Below are 17,592 nucleotides of genomic sequence, written 5' to 3' on the forward strand. Positions count from 1 at the left end.
TGAGTGAATAAACAGCTGCTTGTCATTTATTTAAAGGGATATTTCACTGTGTTTTTTTTCGATTACTTTTTTCATTAATTATTTTATTTTATTTTATTGTATTTAATTTTTTTTTATTTTCCCAAAAATATATAAAAAATATATGAAAAAAGTTATACAAAAAACACGCCCCCCTCGCGCATTAGGAGGGCAGGGTGAGTCACCAGAACCAAGGACGTTTTTTGTTTTTGATGAATCTAACATGCTAAAAATGGAGTTTGAAGTTATAATGGGTTTGTATAGGAAGGGGGCGTGTCTGCTAAAATGAATATCAAATATCTAAATACTGAATCAAGCAACTTAAAAACTTTCTGGGGGCTCACAAAAGCCTGAGTAGACGATACAATTACCCAAAGTTTTTTTGAAAGTGAAATATCCCTTTAACACATTGACCGCCGGGCCCGTAGTTCTACGGGCTGATAAATCCAACCGTTAAGCGCCGATCCCGTAGCCTACGGGCTAATGGTCTTTTTAGTGGTCCACGTTAGTTTACCCCCTCAGGCACATCGTCACAAAATATCATCAATCTAGACCACATAGAAGTTGAAAAATCTCGTGATCCAATCACATGATCACATAAAACCTGTTATAAAAAGCACTAAAGCTGCATAATGTCAGGGGGTCCGCCAATCTGTTTGGCAAAAAAGTGTGATCGAGCGAGCAGCCTCTCTCTCTCTGCCTGGCTGCATCACAGCCCTCACTGACTGTGAGTGTGATCAGTGGGAGTGAGTGCAGGCGGGGCGAGCGTGCACGCGCTTGGGGCGAGCGTGCGCGCGCGTGGTCGTACGTGCACACTCGCGGGGGAGGGGATGAACTTCTCCTGACCTCCTGCCTAAACCTAATGTTTACACAGATATGTCGGTGAGATCTGAGGCAATACATCGTGCGCGTATGTGCACAGGCGCGCGGGCGACGACTTGTTCCACACACACACCACAGGCAGGACAGACTGTAAGCATTCCACGTGCACTTTACCCCAAAGCTTTGATGTGATCGTCGCCACCATTGTTGTTTATAAAACAAACAGGGTCCTGCGCAGGTGTGCTCGCGCGCACACACACACGCACACACACGCACACACACACACACACAGAGAGAAACGCGAGCGTGATCGGTCACATGACCAAAACAAATGCTTCAAAAGCGAGACGCCGTTCTTGCTTTTCCAAACCAGATTATATTCAGAGCCGATCGATACAGAGAGACAGACAGAGAGATAGAGACAGACAGATAGATAGATAGTTCGTTAGTAGTAGTAGTAGTAGTAGTAGTAGTAGTAGTAGTAGTAGTAGTAGTAGTAGTAGTAGTAGTAGTGATAGATAGATAGATAGATAGTTCGTTAGTAGTAGTAGTAGTAGTAGTAGTAGTAGTAGTAGTAGTAGTAGTAGTAGTAGTAGTGATAGATAGATAGATAGATAGTTCGTTAGTAGTAGTAGTAGTAGTAGTAGTAGTACTAGTAGTAGTAGTAGTAGTAGTAGTATTATTAGTAGTAGAGTTGCGAGATTGAGACGGAGTGAGTGAACGGGTGAGTTTGATTGTGTGAAACGGTGAGTGAACGAGTGTGATCTGAGTGAATTGTTAGTTTGTGTGAGTGATTATTGTAGTGATTATTGTAGTGTGTAGTGTGTGAGTCAGATATTTACATAGTGTGAGTGATATATATATAAATCCCAGTGAGTTTTATATATTTATATATATATTTATAGATAGAGAGGGCGTGGAGGTAAATAATAGGTGGAAGTAATAGGAGTATAGTAGGAGAGTTGATCGGCGATATAGGGAGAGTATAGGAGAAAAATAGGTGGTAATAGAGAGGAGAAAGTTTATATTTATTTATAGTGTAGCTACTGTGAGAGGGTAGCTATGTCAGGGAAGCGCACACGCAAGCGCAAAAACACCCCAGCCCCAGGATCTGGGCAAAGGTCCATGGACCAGTTCTTGGTGGCTCCTGGTGGAGCACCTCCACAGAAGGAAGCTCGTCTGGTTCCACCTGTGGACCTCCAGCCAGGTCCGAGTGTCGGACCTGACGACACCAAGGACCGCAAGGTTCCGCCTGTGGACCTCCAGCCAGGTGTGATTGTCGGACCTGACGACACCAAGGACCGCAAGGTTCCGCCTGTGGACCTCCAGCCAGGTCTGATTGTCGGACCTGACGACACCCAGGACCGCGAGGTTCTGCCCGTCCGTCGGAGTGCACGGATCGCCACCGTCACCGTGCCTGTTGTTCGAGTCGCCACCGTCACCGTGCCTGTTGTGCCTGTTGTGCCTGTTGTTGGGGTTCATGGTCCCGAGTGGGACATCAGTGATACAGAGAGTGAGATCGGGTTCGCGTCGGATTCTGATTCTGATACCGACAGTGACTCCAGTGGTGCCTCTGGGGGCTCCGTTTGGCTACCGACGGGTGAGAGCCGTCTGGACCGTAGGGGCAATTGTTCTTTTTCCAGTGGTAAGCATACATTTTTTATAGTTTTATCTGTTACTACTTGATTTGATCGATTTGTATTCGTTACTAGTTGATTTGATCGTGTTTTTCATAGACCTGGTTGCTTATTAGTCTTCCACAATCTGGCAACGCAAAAGAAAGGCCCTCTGTACCTGTGGTTCTCAACATGTGGTTCGCGACCACAACGGAGCGAGCCTCGTACAACGCCTCGCAACGCGATCTATATATGCATCTATCTATCAGATGATGACAATGTTTAGGCTCTTATTGATTTATTGTGTAAAAAGAACACCTAAAAATAGCAGATCTACAAGCTTGTGAGCTTGTAGATCGGCTATTTTCAGATAGGTTTGAGCTTCTTTTGGGCTCGTTTTCATAGACCTGTTTGCTTATTACACTCCCACAATCTGGCAACTTAAAAAAACGACAGGCCCTTTTAGCCTCTGTACCTGTGGTTCTCAACATGTGGTTCGCGACCACAACGGAGCGAGCCTCGTACAACGCCTCGCAACGCGATCTATATATGCATCTATCTATCAGATGATGACAATGTTTAGGCTCTTATTGATTTATTGTGTAAAAAGAACACCTAAAAATAGCAGATCTACAAGCTTGTGAGCTTGTAGATCGGCTATTTTCAGATAGGTTTGAGCTTCTTTTGGGCTCGTTTTCATAGACCTGTTTGCTTATTACACTCCCACAATCTGGCAACTTAAAAAACCACAGGCCCTTTTAGCCTCTGTACCTGTGGTTCTCAACATGTGGTTCGCGACCACAACGGAGCGAGCCTCGTACAACGCCTCGCAACGCGATCTATATATGCATCTATCTATCAGATGATGACAATGTTTAGCCTCTATTGATTTATTGTGTAAAAAGAACACCTAAAAATAGCAGATATACAAGCTTGTGAGCTTGTAGATCTGCTCATTTTATTATGCTTTGTGAAAATGCCAGGTGCACTGCTCCCTCCCTCCCTCTGCACATGATGGCTGTCATAATATAAAATACATCAGAGTGTCCGTTCAGGTCAGGCCACAATAACAACAACAAAAATCCTGTTGGATCAAAGTTTTTTTGTTGATGTTGTTGTTCTGTTCTGACCTGAACTGAAGCCTTTGATGTCTTTTATTGTGACATCCATGACCTGATTATGACCTGATCATCATGCAAGTTGATGATCAGGTCACGATCAGGTCATGTCCACAAAGTATTTGAAAAATTGCCTTTGTAATTCCACTATGACAGTAATGTAGTTACTATTTGATCTCATATGTGCCTACTGTAAGTAGCTCTGTCTGGATAAGAGTGTTTGCTAAATGCGTAATATTCACCCAAAGTATTTCAAATTGTATTCTAGATTCTGACACTGGTGAGGCTTTGGAGCCAATGGATGGAGGTGGACATGGTGGTGACCGTAGTAGAGGTGAGTGAGATGTCACAATCATATCACAGGAATAAAAAAAATGCTAAAACCAGGGCAATGGTAAATGTATATTTATTTATATCTCATATTTATTTATTCAGTGTGTATATATGTGGCATGTGGTCTATATGATGATGATAAATGATTTGCTAAAGATGCACATAATATTTATAAAAGTATATTTTATGTTATTCTAGGGTTACAGGCTGAGGTGGCTGTGGAGGAGTTGGAGGGAGCGGTTGGAGCTGATGGCGGTGGTTGTAGAGGTAAGAATTATTATCACTGGAACAAAAAATGCTAAATCCCCACAGGGCAATGTAAATGTATTCTCTCATATGTATTTATTCTGTATATATATGCATTCATGTGATCTATATGATGATGATAAATGCTTTGCTAAATGCCTGAATTGATGTGTTATTGCAGGGCCAGCTGGTGATGAGGGCGACATGAGTGTAGGAGAATCTGCTGGTCCTAGTCGAGGTGTGTGTGTGTGTGTGTGTGTGTGTGTGTGTGTGTGTGTGTTTGTGTGTGTGTGTGTGTGTGTGAAAACAAATGTATTTTATGGTAATTATCTATTTCTATAATTCACAGGTGGTGGCAGGCCTCGAAAGGGCAAGGGTCCTCCCGGTGGTGGCAGGCCTCGAAAGGGCAAGGGTCCTCCCCCTGTGTGGCATGCCACAGGCTGGTGTCCTCGGGACATCCCCTTCTCAGCCGGGACTCCGGGTCCACAGAATGCGGCTGCTGATCTGCAGTCTGATGACCCTGTGGACTTCTTCGAGCTGCTGGTGTCGGATGAGATCCTGCTGGAGATCTGCGTCCAGACGAACCTGTATCACAAACAGCAGCCGCCCAGTGAACTGCAGTATAACAGAGCAAAGTCCTGGAAAGATCATGATCTCACTGTAGAGGAGCTCAAGATCTTTCTAGGGCTCTTTCTTCTCACTGGAGTCAACCCAAAGCCGGAACTCGAGATGTACTGGTCCACTGACGAGTACCTGTCGGCACCCGTCTTCGGCAAGATCATGTCGCGGAACAGGTTCCAGCTCATCTTGAGTGCCCTGCACTTCATCGACAACACCATGCCCCGCCTTGACCCTAAAGACAACCTCTGGAGAATCCGCCCAGTGCTGCAGTCCTTGCTGGCCAACTTCCAGAAAATGTATCTGCCGAGCGAGGACATCAGTATTGATGAGGGCATGCTGTTGTGGCGTGGACGCCTGGCCTTCAAAGTCTATGCCCCACAAAAGCCGATCAAGTACGGCATCAAGTCATACATATTGTGCGAGTCTGCAACCGGCTACGTCCACAACATGCAGCCGTACTGTGGCGTGAAGACCTCCCTACCTGACACAATAACCAACCTACTAGGTGATTTAGCAGGTTTAGGATATAGGCTATACATGGACAACCTGTATAATTCAGTGAAGACGTCCCTTATGCTCCTGAAGAAGGCGACCTACGTCTGCGGGACTCTCCGTAAGAAACGAGGGCAGCCACCAGCCATCGCCGAGGTGACCAATGAGAAGCTGCCACTTGGGTCGTCCATGTCACTCCATCACGAGGGCGTGATGGTAGTGGCATGGCGACCCAAGAAAACAAAGATTGTCACCATGATCTCCACCTTGCACCCTGACGAGATGCGGCCCGTGGCCTCGAATGAGAAACGGAAGAGGAAGAGGGTGACCGAAATGAGGCCAGTGTGTGTTGCTGAATACAACAAATTCATGAACGGGGTCGACAAGATGGACCAAAACCTCAGCTATTATATGTGCATCAGGAAAACCAAGAAGTGGACGAAGAAGTTCTTTTTTTACCTGCTCCAGATATCGATGTTCAACGCCTTCACAATCTACAAGGCCAGAAACCCAGGCGGCATTCAAGACTTCTTCTCCTTCATCGTGAAAGTAGTGAAGTCCTGGACCTCCCTCGGCCGCCGTGGGGGAGTGGCCCCTCCTCAGGAGGGTAGGAATGAGGCCCCGCCTCCTGAGGAAGGGGCCGAGGAAGAGGGTGAAGACCTTCCTCAGGAGGGTAGGAATGAGGCCCCGCCTCCTGAGGAAGGGGCAGAGGAAGAGGGTGACGCCGATCCTCAGGAGGGTAGGAGTGAGGCCCCGCCTCCTGAGGAAGAGGAAGAGGATGACGCCGATCCTCAGGAGGGTAGGAGTGAGGCCCCGCCTCCTGGGGATCGCCCCGGCAAACCAAATGTCCCACATGCTCCCCACCCAAGGCCACCATTGATTGACCCTCCGTCCAGGCTGTTAGGCAGAAGTAAAGATCACCTACTCATCAGATTACCAAGTACTACTAAGAAGTACACACAAAGGGTTTGCAGGGTCTGTGCCCGATCCAAAGATCCAAAGATAAAGAAGAAGCGAGGGGAGGAAAAGAACCACCGGAGCGAGACAAGGTTTGAGTGCAAGTCCTGTCTTGTGCCCTTGCACGAAGGAGAATGTACATGGCGTTACCACAACGTAGTAAAGTATTAGTTTACGGGTCCATTTGGTTTCAGGGTAGGGAAAGGGTAGACGCACGCTGAAGAACTTTATTTTTGTTTATTTGCACTAATTGCACCAATGTATTGATTTGAATGATTATTATTTATTTTGATTTTATGTAGTTACATTTAGTTTGAAATGACTTGCACTTTGTGCTTTACAGTGAAACGGCTGCTACTTTGTTCAACCTACCTCTACACACTGCCGTATGCACAACACTGTTTAGACTTTTTATTTATTTATTTTGCACTAATTGCACCAATTTTTTGATTGAACTTTTTTGTTGTTGAACTCCCTAGAGATTCACAAATTGTCATAAATGGCATAAAGAAAAAAGGCAAGCTATAGATCTGCTATTTGTTGCTTTGAATGTAGTATGTTTGGAAAAGGAAGCTCTCGATGACCTTGAACTTGGAATTATTATTATTTTATGTAGTTACATTTAGTTTGAAATGACTTGCACTTTGTTCTTTACAGTGGAACGGCTGCTTCTTTGTTCAACCTACCTCTACACACTGCCTAGTATGCACAACACTGTTGTCTAGACTTTTTATTTATTTATTTTGCACTAATTGCACCAATGTTTTGATGTTGAACTATTCACAAATTGTCAGAAATGGCATAAAGGAAAAAAGGCAAGCTTGTAGATCTGCTATTTGTTGCTATGAATGTACTGTAGCTTGAGATTTTGCAAAAAGTTTGGAAAAGGAAGCTCTCAATGACCTGTGTGTTGCACTTTGAATTTGGAATTATGATTCTTTATTTGAAAAAAAAAAAAGTGATTTTAGTGATATATTTTTTTTTATATATAAACAAGTATTGTTTACATGACTGATGTCAATGAAGGCGCAAAATAAATGTCAAACACTTTTGAAATCAAGTTATGCCTCTAAATGTGTGTCATTTACTAAAACGCTCATATCTCAGCTTCTGAAGAAAAATGCCTCTTTTTGGTGAAAACCAAGCTGTATTCAAACTCCTCTAGCTAAAAAACGGAGCATGGTATCAACTCACTTTTTTTTTTCAGATGAAAGAAGAGATTCTAAGCTTTCTTTTGAGATATTCTATGTTTTCATAGTCCTAATACAAAATCTTCTGTGGGCCCTCAAAAATAAGTCAGAATGGTCAAAAACCTTGGCAGTGGGAAAGCATGTTCTAGAAAACCCCTTGGCAGTCAATGTGTTAAGAGCATGTTAAAAACATATTTGTTTCATAAGCATTTTGTCTCATGAAGTTTTTACCTGACTCACTTTGTACAGGTCAATGTTTTGCTTTATTTCTTGGTGTGTTATTACTCTATTGTGCCTTGTTTAAACGTGTTTATATTGTAGTCCATTGTACAGCACCTTGTAACAATGTTTTGAAAGGTGCTTTATAAATAAAGTACTTACTTACTACAGTTTGGGGAACCGAATATAACATAGCACCACTTCTCCACTGAACTCACACGGACATGTTCTGTTCTGTTTTGAATGGTGTCCTCGTTCATAAAGTTGACTGCATCCATTCTCATGTCTAAATCATCTGCTGTGTGTGTGTGTGTGTGTGTGTGTGTGTGTGTGTGTGTGTGTGTGTGTGTGTGTGTGTGTGTGTGTGTGTGTGTGTGTGTGTGTGTGTGTGTGTGTGTGTGTGTGTGCGTGCGTGTGCGTGTGTGCGTGTGCGTGTGTGTGTGTGTTCTATTGTTCAGGTGCTGAGGAGCACTGCCTGTGCACCCTGCACTCAGACAGCTACGCTCACTGGATAGCAAACATGGATTCTATTGGTCAATACTCCAGCAAGGACCTCGCTGATTGTTCGACGACACTTCAGCAGAAACTCACTCAGTAGCAAAACACAAAAATCATGCTGTTGTTCAAACTGGAGAAATACATTATTTCAATTTTTAGCTGAGTCATACTAATGAATATGTCTGTCTGTCTGTCTGTACAGCTAGCCTGTGTGTGTCCAAATATCTAACCAATCACACCTTGTATAATCGTAGATTTCCCTTTTTGGAAAGGTAGTAGCGCCGTGGTCAGTGGATACAACTAAAAAAAAAAGTGTCTTTCTGGCGTTTTATTTCTGTTTTCATTCACACACAAACAATCACACCCTTATCTAAACACTATACTGGTTGTTACAACGGTAGGTTATAAACCTGCAGATAAAAACATAGAACATAACAATCATTACCGACATGAAATACATCTTCACAAGGTATAATATATATGTGAGAAAATACGTTAAGTCGTGTAAAATTAGCTCTCAGTTTACATACCAACTGTCCACCGCGGCTCTGCTTCGTTACTGAAGCTTCTATTCTGAAAGCCCCGGTCCTATAGAAGTTGACGCATGCGCAGTACACTTGGTCACGCTGGCAGGCATAACAAATAACTAAATACCCCACAGAAAAGTAGATAGTAAATACATAAATTACCCCACTACTAGGACAATACTTTCTACGTGCGGATTAAGCCGCTAATCTACCTAAATCTAATGAAAGTATTATTATTATTCACGTTAGACCGGAAGTGCGTCACTTCTCACAATTAGCTGAACAAACGGTCATTCACCACTGGATGGAGCTAGAAGGCCACATAAGTAGGTACATGTCATTAACACCCCACCGTCATAATCATAGATTATTCCACACCTCCCACTTGGTCCTCTGGCTTTAAGACCCAAGAGGACCACCACCCACTACCCACTTAAAGTCTTTGCGTTTGAAAGGTCTTTCGGCAAGAAAAAATGGGCACTAGGCCGTCAACATTGTTCGTAAAAAGGCGCAAAACATTGTCTGTAAAAAGCGCAAAATACGCAAAACATTGTCTGTAAAAGGTGTAAAATACGTTACGAAATGGTAGGTTCCCTCTCGTGGTCCTTGATGCTGCATACAATCCTTTAAGCGCAGCCCTTACAGATGCAACAAAGCACAACTGCCAACTAAACATACAGACAAGGGTCCAAACCCACTCAGAGGTGGGCTTAGATCCCGGCCATGTCCAGTCACAGCTGTACCAAGTTGCACCGGCATGGAACTGGCCTTACCGAAACACACCGCCAACCTCCAGGGAGGATGGCGGTGGGGAATTTTTTCTTCTTTTACTGCTCTTCCACTGGTAGAAGAACCACCAGCCTCCTAACGTCCCGGTGGAGGATGGTGGATGGGCAACTTGCGACGTGCTGGTCACTCTTGGAAGGGCTGGTGCAGGCAGGAAGGCTGTGGCAGGTCCTCACCTTCACGTCTCGGACGACACTTTTCTCATCAGGAAACGCCTCCACGACCCGACCCAGTCTGAAACGGCCCCTGAGTGCGTTCTGGTCAGCGAGCCATACCAGATCTCCGACGGCGACGTCCCTGGCAGGGGTGTGCCATTTCTTCCGGATGAAGAGTCCTGGACCCGCCAGCTGGCTCCACCGCTTCCAGAACTTGTCCACCTCGATCTGGATCGCTCTCAGACGGACGAATGGGTAGACAGTGGATTCGAACCCTCCGGGGTCGCCACTGGGTCCCGCACGCCCTAGCAGGAGGGAGTTGGGGGAGATGACCTCAACACTCCCGTCTTACAGCTGGGTCAAAGCGCCGATAGGCCTCTCATTTGCCAGGTTGGCGGCCAGGTACAGAAGGGTTTGGAACTCTAGTGCTGTCATGTTTCCTTCTTCTCCCACGCTGCTCATTGCTCTTTTCATCACATGAACAGCTGCTTCTGCTGCGCCATTCCGGTGTGGCGAGTCAGCTGGGTGGAATACCCAAGTCCAATCTGTCCCACTCTCGGCAGCTCTCTTTTGGACTTTCTCTTTGTCGACACTTGCCAGGAACTTGTAAAGTTCTTCCAGTACTGGCTTAGCTCCAACAAAATTGGTCCCCTGGTCAGACCAGAGCTTCTTAGGATGGCCCCTTAGGGCAGTGAAGCGTTGAAATGCTTTCAGGAAACCTTCTGTTGATAGGTCTTCTACGATGTCGGCATGCACCGCTCTTGATGCCATGCAGCAGTAGACAATGCCCCAGGCTTTCTTGCTAGTCCTCTTCTTCACTGCATCTCTGATGGTGTAAGGGCCGAAGAGATCCAATGTTGTGTATTCAAATGGTGCAGCTGGCGTTGTGTGCTCCGGCGGGAGGTCGCTCATAACTTGCTGGCACATCTTTGCCCTGTTCTTCCGGCAGTGAATGCAGGAGTCGATCACTTTCCGAGCAACTCTTGGTCCTTGCACAATCCAAGCCTTCTTCCTCATTCGTAAGAGGGTTCCAGCTACTCCCTCATGGTTGGCCCGGTGGGCTTCTTCTGCCAGAAGAATGCTAACCCACTCCCCGTAGGGAATTAAGGGCACGCCGGGCCGTCCTTCAGTCATGGTCTGGACTCGGCCGTGGCACAGTAACAGTTTAGAAGTTTTCTCCTCACGGACTACAAGCCTGTTCAGAGTAGTTTCAGGGAACTTCACTCCTTTTTGAGCTGCCAGGCTTAGTTCTTCGAAAGCGGCTTGACGTTCAGTCACTGTCAAGGCCTCCCACTTTACTGGTGTGCAGGTTTTCTTCTTCCGCTGCAACCAGAACTTCACAGCTCTTCTGACGAAGCCGATAACATTGCAGAGCTTGATCAGCGTGCTGTATTTTCTTGGGTCGACTTGGTCCACAAGCGCAGCGCCCCAGAGCTTTTGGGGGACTTTGCTCTCCTCCGAGGGAAAGGCTGTTGTGTCTGAAGATTTTTGTGGCACTCCATCTTCTGTCTTTTTCTTCTCATGACTTACAGGGGGAGCCATCAGCTTGGCCTGTGCTCTTGTAGTTACAACTGAGAAGGACTTTCTTTGGAGCTTGCTCACGACGTCTCTAGCAGCAGCCACTACTTCGGAGGCGGATTTCATGGGCCATTCTTCTTCAGGATCGGCCAGGAAGTCAGGACCATTTTGCCATACAGAGCTCTCTTTGAGCAGTTCAGGGGTGCAGCCGCTCCTTGTTACTAAGTCAGCGACGTTTAGTGTTCCAGGTATCCACCACCAGTCTTCTACGGGGCCAGCCTTCTGGATCTCCCCGACTCGATTAGCAAAGAACGTCTGGAACCCGTAGCTTTCTCTTTGGATGGCCCCTAGCACCGTCTGGCTATCCACAAAATGGAACCATCTCTCCACTTCCAATCTTCCATGCTTCAGCACGTAGCCCTTTAGACGAGAGGCGAACACAGCTCCACAGATTTCGGCCTTGACTGCGTCGCCCTTCTGGTCAAGAGGGGCTAGTTTTGCCTTTGACTCTATCAGTCGGGTGACTACACCATCAGATGTCCGCCACCTTAGGTACAGTACAGCTCCATAGGACTCACTGCTTCCATCCGAAAACGTGATACCCCATGGCTTTCCCCTCCAGCCGGAGGGCGTGATGCTCCTGTGAAACGTGATGCTGCTAAGTCTTGTGTACTCCTTGAATAGCTCCACTGCTTTTCCACGGAGGTCATCAGATAGTGGTTCATCCCAGGTGTCTTTTGTCAGGTTGCCGGCTTCCTGGAAGGCTCTCCTCATGAGAATCACTCCCTTTTGCTTCATTGGGGTTGCGAGACCTAGAGGGTCGTACAGTCCAGCAACTTGGCTTAGTAGCACCCGACGTGACAATGGGTTTGGCGTCATCTCCACAACTTCCTCTTCGCTCAGGTCTTCTCCTGTCCTCATTTTCCCCTTTCTCCTAGAGAAGTTGATGGATACCATGACAAAGAGCTTGTCGTCCCGGACGAGGTAACCAACTCCCAATGCCTTGTTGTCTTCTTCTTTGAGCTGGTTAGGCAGGATCAGTGTCTCAGGCATGGATTCTGAAGCATCAATCCTCCCACTTTGCCCAGACCGGATCCAGGGCTTTAGGTGGAAGCCTCCTGTCGTCAGTATAGTTTTGACCCCCTTCAGGATCTCTTCAAGTCTGCTTGGGTCATTGTGTGATGCAAAGATGTCATCCACGTAGCTGTTCTCCTGAATGACACTTCTTTCATCCGCAAGGTGGGAGAACTGAGGAAGATTAGCAGTCTCCCTCATAGCCACTTGCGCTATGCATCCGGCCGGCTTATCTCCCATGTTCACCCGTACAATGGCATAGTCTTCAATCTTGTCCTGTGGTGAGTCTCTCCACAGGAATCGGTGAAGATGGACTTCTTGCTCTTCCAGCCACACTGAATTGTACATCTTTTTGATGTCGCCGATAGCAGCAAACTCTCCCTCCCGGAATCTGAGTAATACTGCCCGGATGGGGTTTAGCACGTCAGGACCCTTTATCAGGATGTTGTTCAGGCTCACTCCCCTGTATTCTTGGCTGCTGTCCCAGACGATACGCACTGGTGTGGTAACTGAATGGGGATTGGGGGCTGTTAGATGACTCACCCACCACACTGCTCCAGGCCACTCTTCCATCATGGACTTTGTCAACTTCACCGCTGCTCCTCTTTCAATCATTTCGTGGATCTGCCTGGTGTAGGCTTCTTTCCACTTGGGATCTTTTCCAAGGCGCTTCTCTGTTCTTAGGAACGTTGCTTCCACTACTTTGCGGTTGTTGGGGAGTGATGCCGGATCCTCCTTCCAGGGGTACTTTGCATCCCAGTGGGGCTCTCCACTGTGCTCATCCCTCTCTTTGAAGGTCAAGCCTTCTTTGATACGTTCCATCTCCCTTTCTTCAACCAGCGTCATCTCCTTTCCTCCCGGAGAACACTTCCCACAACGACAGCCCCCGCATGCAGGGTCACATGCTGCTCCAATGCTGTCCATCTTCAACCAGCTTATGGCATCGATAGCGCTTGCAGCGGTAGTTGCCTTTCTCACATTGTCCACAGGCTTTGGGACGTTTAAAGGGTGTTCCTTCACATTGTCCACAGGCTTTGGGACGTTTAAAAGGTGTTCCTCCACCTTAATGGCTGCCGTCCTCATGGAACGAGCAAAGTGTGTTAATGAATAGCGTGTTGTCACCTCCACCTCTTCAAAGAGGTCCGGATGTACACCACTCACGGTCTTGCCCAGTGGACCATCCCACAGCACTAGATCACCGATTCTATGCAGTCTCTGCGGTGCTAGTCGGCCTTCGCGAGTGCTGATGAGAAGTTCAATCTTCTCGGGACGGGCCAATTCTCCTGGCCTGACCCCTGGGAAGAACTGCTCCAGTTCTTCTGATTCCACCACTCGATCCACTTTGGCGATGTCATCTAAGCCGTAGCAGATCATCTCGTGGGATTTTAAGGTTCCTCTTGGGGTCCATATTTTGATTGCCACGAGATATCTCCTCGTGTCGACCCTTGCCTCCATCTTCCCAACTCCATAAACCACCAGTGTGATTGGTTCTCCAGTCAGTCCGAGTCTTTTAGCGGCTCGGTGCGTGATATAGTTTGTGTCAGAGGCGAGGTCAATCAGGGCTCCGATATAGTCTCCTCCTCTTGTTGTGACATCCACAAGCATCATGAGGACTGGTAGCTATTTTAAGCCACTTTTTTCCACCAGACTATTTTTGGAGCATACTTTTGAGGTAGCCTTGTTAGTGAAGGCTCTCTTGAACTTCTCCATCATTTTCGGATCCAACTCGGCTCTGAAGGCTTCCTGTTCCTCTGTCAGGCCACGAGGCCCTCCCTTCTTTTCAACTCGGGTTTCCCTTCTGGTTGATGCCCCTTTCCTTGCTAGGCAGAGGTAGACATGATGGCTTGCAGGAGCGTCGTCCCCTACACACTCTTCCTTTCGGCAGAGGAACTTCTGTGCATCCTGTACACATGCTCCGTCAGCTCCGTGAACGCCCAGGCACCTGTAACACGCATTTACTTTTCTCACATGGGCTTTCCTTGCTGACGGGTTAGCCCTCCGGAAGGCTGGGCAGAAGTAGAGTTGCCCTCCATGTTTCTCATCTCCACACATAGTGCACGCTTCTCGCCGGAACTCCCTCTTAATCTCACTCACTGCTGTCTTGGTGAATGACTGCTTTTCCTGCCGCCTCTCCCTCGGCTTCTCTCGTTGGGATGTCTTCTCATTAGTATAGGTGGGTCCAAGATCCAGCTCTGCTATCCTTTCGAGGACCGCCTCCTGCCCTTTCAGAAACTTCAAGAGACTATCGAAATGATTCCCTGCGTTAACACCATACATGGCATCCTGCTCAAGGGTGATCCATTTCTCTTTGATATCCCCGGGAAGCTTCCCTACTATCTTATTGACCATCAATGGATTCTTCATGTTATCCATCATTCCCAGGTCCTCTAGGTCCTTCAGTGCCCTTTCCACTGTCTGGATCAAGGTTATTGCCTTCCTAGGCTGGTAGTTCTTTACCGCAGGCATTTCCTCTAGTTCCCCCAGGATCATCTGAGCAGTTATTCCCTTGTTCCCAAACCGGTTATCCAGGAGTCTAAAGATATCAATTGACGTTCTGCATGTATCTAATCGAAGCTCTGTCTTCAGTGCCCCTTCCAGGCTGTCAAGTAGGTGAGCCCTTTTGCACACTTCTAAACCTGAAGGTTCTGCCAACGCCTGGACTTTCTCCCAATTGTCCCGCCAGTACCAATAGCTTCTTCGGTCCCCGGAGAACTTAGGCAGACTCATGGCCCTCAGCTTTACTTTAGGCCTGTACTGGGCGCTGCCATCTCCTCCATATGCCATGCCTGACACGCCGTGGGATTCAGACACTACCTGCGATGCATCAGTGGCGCCAATGCGGCCACTCTGCTGTGGTGGTATGCCTGTGATTGGAAATGACAAGCGCGGAGACCCACCCTCTCTTAATGGTGTGGAGGTCGGAGCGGGTGGCTCCACATATCCGCGGATAGGGAGGGTTTTGACACTGGATACGGCAGGCAGGTCTTTAAAGCTGTACACTTTCGGGCTGGCTGGGGTTGTGGTATGCCTTAACGGGTCGTCGTGTCCCTCATCTACCACCACTAACGATTCCTCGTTCCCAATGGCCTCTTGGCCATGGTTCTTTTCTTCATTAACTTCCCTGGCCCAGTCTACCAGTAGCACCTCTATTTGTTCCTTCTGGATCTTGTACCTTCCCTGAATCTCGGCTACGTTAAGCTCAGGGACAATGTACTTCCATTCATTTACTCCTTGAGCATAGTCATCTAGTCTCCTATTTAGTCTATCTCTCTCTCTCTCTCGATCCTCCCTGGATGCTGACTGCAAGCTAAGTAGCTTGACTTTCCCCAAAGCATCCTCGAACTCCCCCCTTAGGTCGTCCATATGCCGTCCTGCAAAGCGGGACCATAGCTTTTCCCGGACCCTCCGATCCGTGTCCAAGGACCTTTCGTTACAGGCCTTCCTCTTCGCCTTGGTGTCGACAATCGCTGTTGCATTTGTAGTCTCATCGTCCTCTTTTAAGGCCCTCACATACTGATTCTGGTACGTAAAGACTCTCTCATCCTCACTCAGGAGTGCTCTTCTGTCTCTCTCCAGTTCCCCGGCTGGCTTACGATGAATTGCATCATCTATCCGGTCTGCTATTTCCTCACATTCGGCCAATGCACCAGTTAGCTTCCTCTTTAACTCCTCAATTGTCTCCATATTGCTTTCCGTCTTATGGCTCCCCTTTACTAGCTTTCAGCGCAGATATAGGGACCCGGAATAGCTTGATTACGGTTTACTAGCTAGCAGCCCGCAGCAAAGAGTTAAATAGCAGCAAAGTCAATAGCATCAAAGTCAATAAAGCGCTGCTGCAGCCTCCTTAGCATACAGCAGTGTAGCATAGCATCCTGTTAGCAACAATGGCTTAGCAGCTGTCCTACAGCAAGCAATAGCTGACCTGTAGTAAGCAGCTGCTGTCCTTTCAGCAAGCAACAGCTGTCGGTTATCTTTAGCACGGCTAGCATCAGTGCACAGCGCAACAATGGCTTAGCAGCTGTCCTACAGCAAGTAATAGCCGACCTCTAGTAAGCAGCTGCTGTCCTTCAGCAGCAAGCAACAGCTGCTGGTTAGCTTTAGCACGGCTAGCATCAGTGCACAGCGATCCTTCCACAGAAACAGTCACTTTTACTTCTTTTAGCTCACAGCTTTTCACTACTACTGGTAGTCAAAAGGAACACTATTGTACTTCCCTTTAACGGCTTCTCCGCCGTGCAGCGTCGAGTGAAAGTGGTCCGACCGTCGCGTCCTCTTTCTCTCCGTCCGTCTGCTCCACACTTTCGTCCTCCTCCGGAGGTCGACGAGTGGTTTATAACTGTCCAAATATCTAACCAATCACACCTTGTATAATCGTAGATTTCCCTTTTTGGAAAGGTAGTAGCGCTGTGGTCAGTGGATACAACTCAAACAAGTGTCTTTCTGGCGTTTTATTTCTGTTTTCATTCACACACAAACAATCACACCCTTATCTAAACACTATACTGGTTGTTACAACGGTAGGTTATAAACCTGCAGATAAAAACATAGAACATAACAATCATTACCGACATGAAATACATCTTCACAAGGTATAATATATATGTGAGAAAATACGTTAAGTCGTGTAAAATTAGCTCTCAGTTTACATACCAACTGTCCACCGCGGCTCTGCTTCGTTACTGAAGCTTCTATTCTGAAAGCCCCGGTCCTATAGAAGTTGACGCATGCGCAGTACACTTGGTCACGCTGGCAGGCATAACAAATAACTAAATACCCCACAGAAAAGTAGATAGTAAATACATAAATTACCCCACTACTAGGACAATACTTTCTACGTGCGGATTAAGCCGCTAATCTACCTAAATCTAATGAAAGTATTATTATTCACGTTAGACCGGAAGTGCGTCACTTCTCCTACAATTAGCTGAACAAACGGTCATTCACCACTGGATGGAGCTAGAAGGCCACATAAGTAGGTACATGTCATTAACACCCCACCGTCATAATCATAGATTATTCCACAGTGTGTGTGTGTGTGTGTGTGTGTGTGTGTGTGTGTGTGTGCGCGTGCGTGCGTGCGTCGTGCTGAGATCAGCAGGTTGAGCTGCAGATTGTGTTCCAAGCAAAGCTTTACATGTTATTATGGCTTATTATGGTTCACTGGTGCACGCACGCACGCACGCACGCACGCACGCACGCACGAGCACACACACACCATGTGAATTAGACGTCATATCACTGGTCTCATATCAGCTGAGAGTCAGTCGCTGCCACTGTGTGAAACTCAATCAATTGCTTGAATGAACATGAATGTTGTCTCTCTGTTTTATATACAACTAAAACTGTTCCTGTCCACAATCATGACAAAATTATAGTTCTATTTTAAAGCAGATATTATCACC

General features: G+C 46.9%; 1 protein-coding gene and 1 long non-coding RNA gene across 2 annotated transcripts in view; one reads left to right on the plus strand and one right to left on the minus strand.

Annotated features, from left to right (window-relative positions):
- Nucleotides 1-8,226, plus strand: part of LOC308084595 — a 10,722-nt gene extending 2,496 nt beyond the window's left edge. Inside the window, exon 4 of the long non-coding RNA XR_013933097.1 lies at nt 8,091-8,226. This is a non-coding gene — a long non-coding RNA (uncharacterized lncRNA). The remainder of the gene's footprint in view (nt 1-8,090) is intronic.
- Nucleotides 1-17,592, minus strand: part of LOC308089679 (uncharacterized protein) — a 496,849-nt gene that overhangs the window by 281,950 nt on the left and 197,307 nt on the right. The gene's annotated exons all lie outside the window — the stretch shown is intronic.

The sequence above is a fragment of the Gymnoscopelus braueri genome (assembly GCF_963280865.1).
Source record: "Gymnoscopelus braueri genome assembly, chromosome: 1".
Lineage (NCBI taxonomy): Eukaryota > Metazoa > Chordata > Actinopteri > Myctophiformes > Myctophidae > Gymnoscopelus > Gymnoscopelus braueri.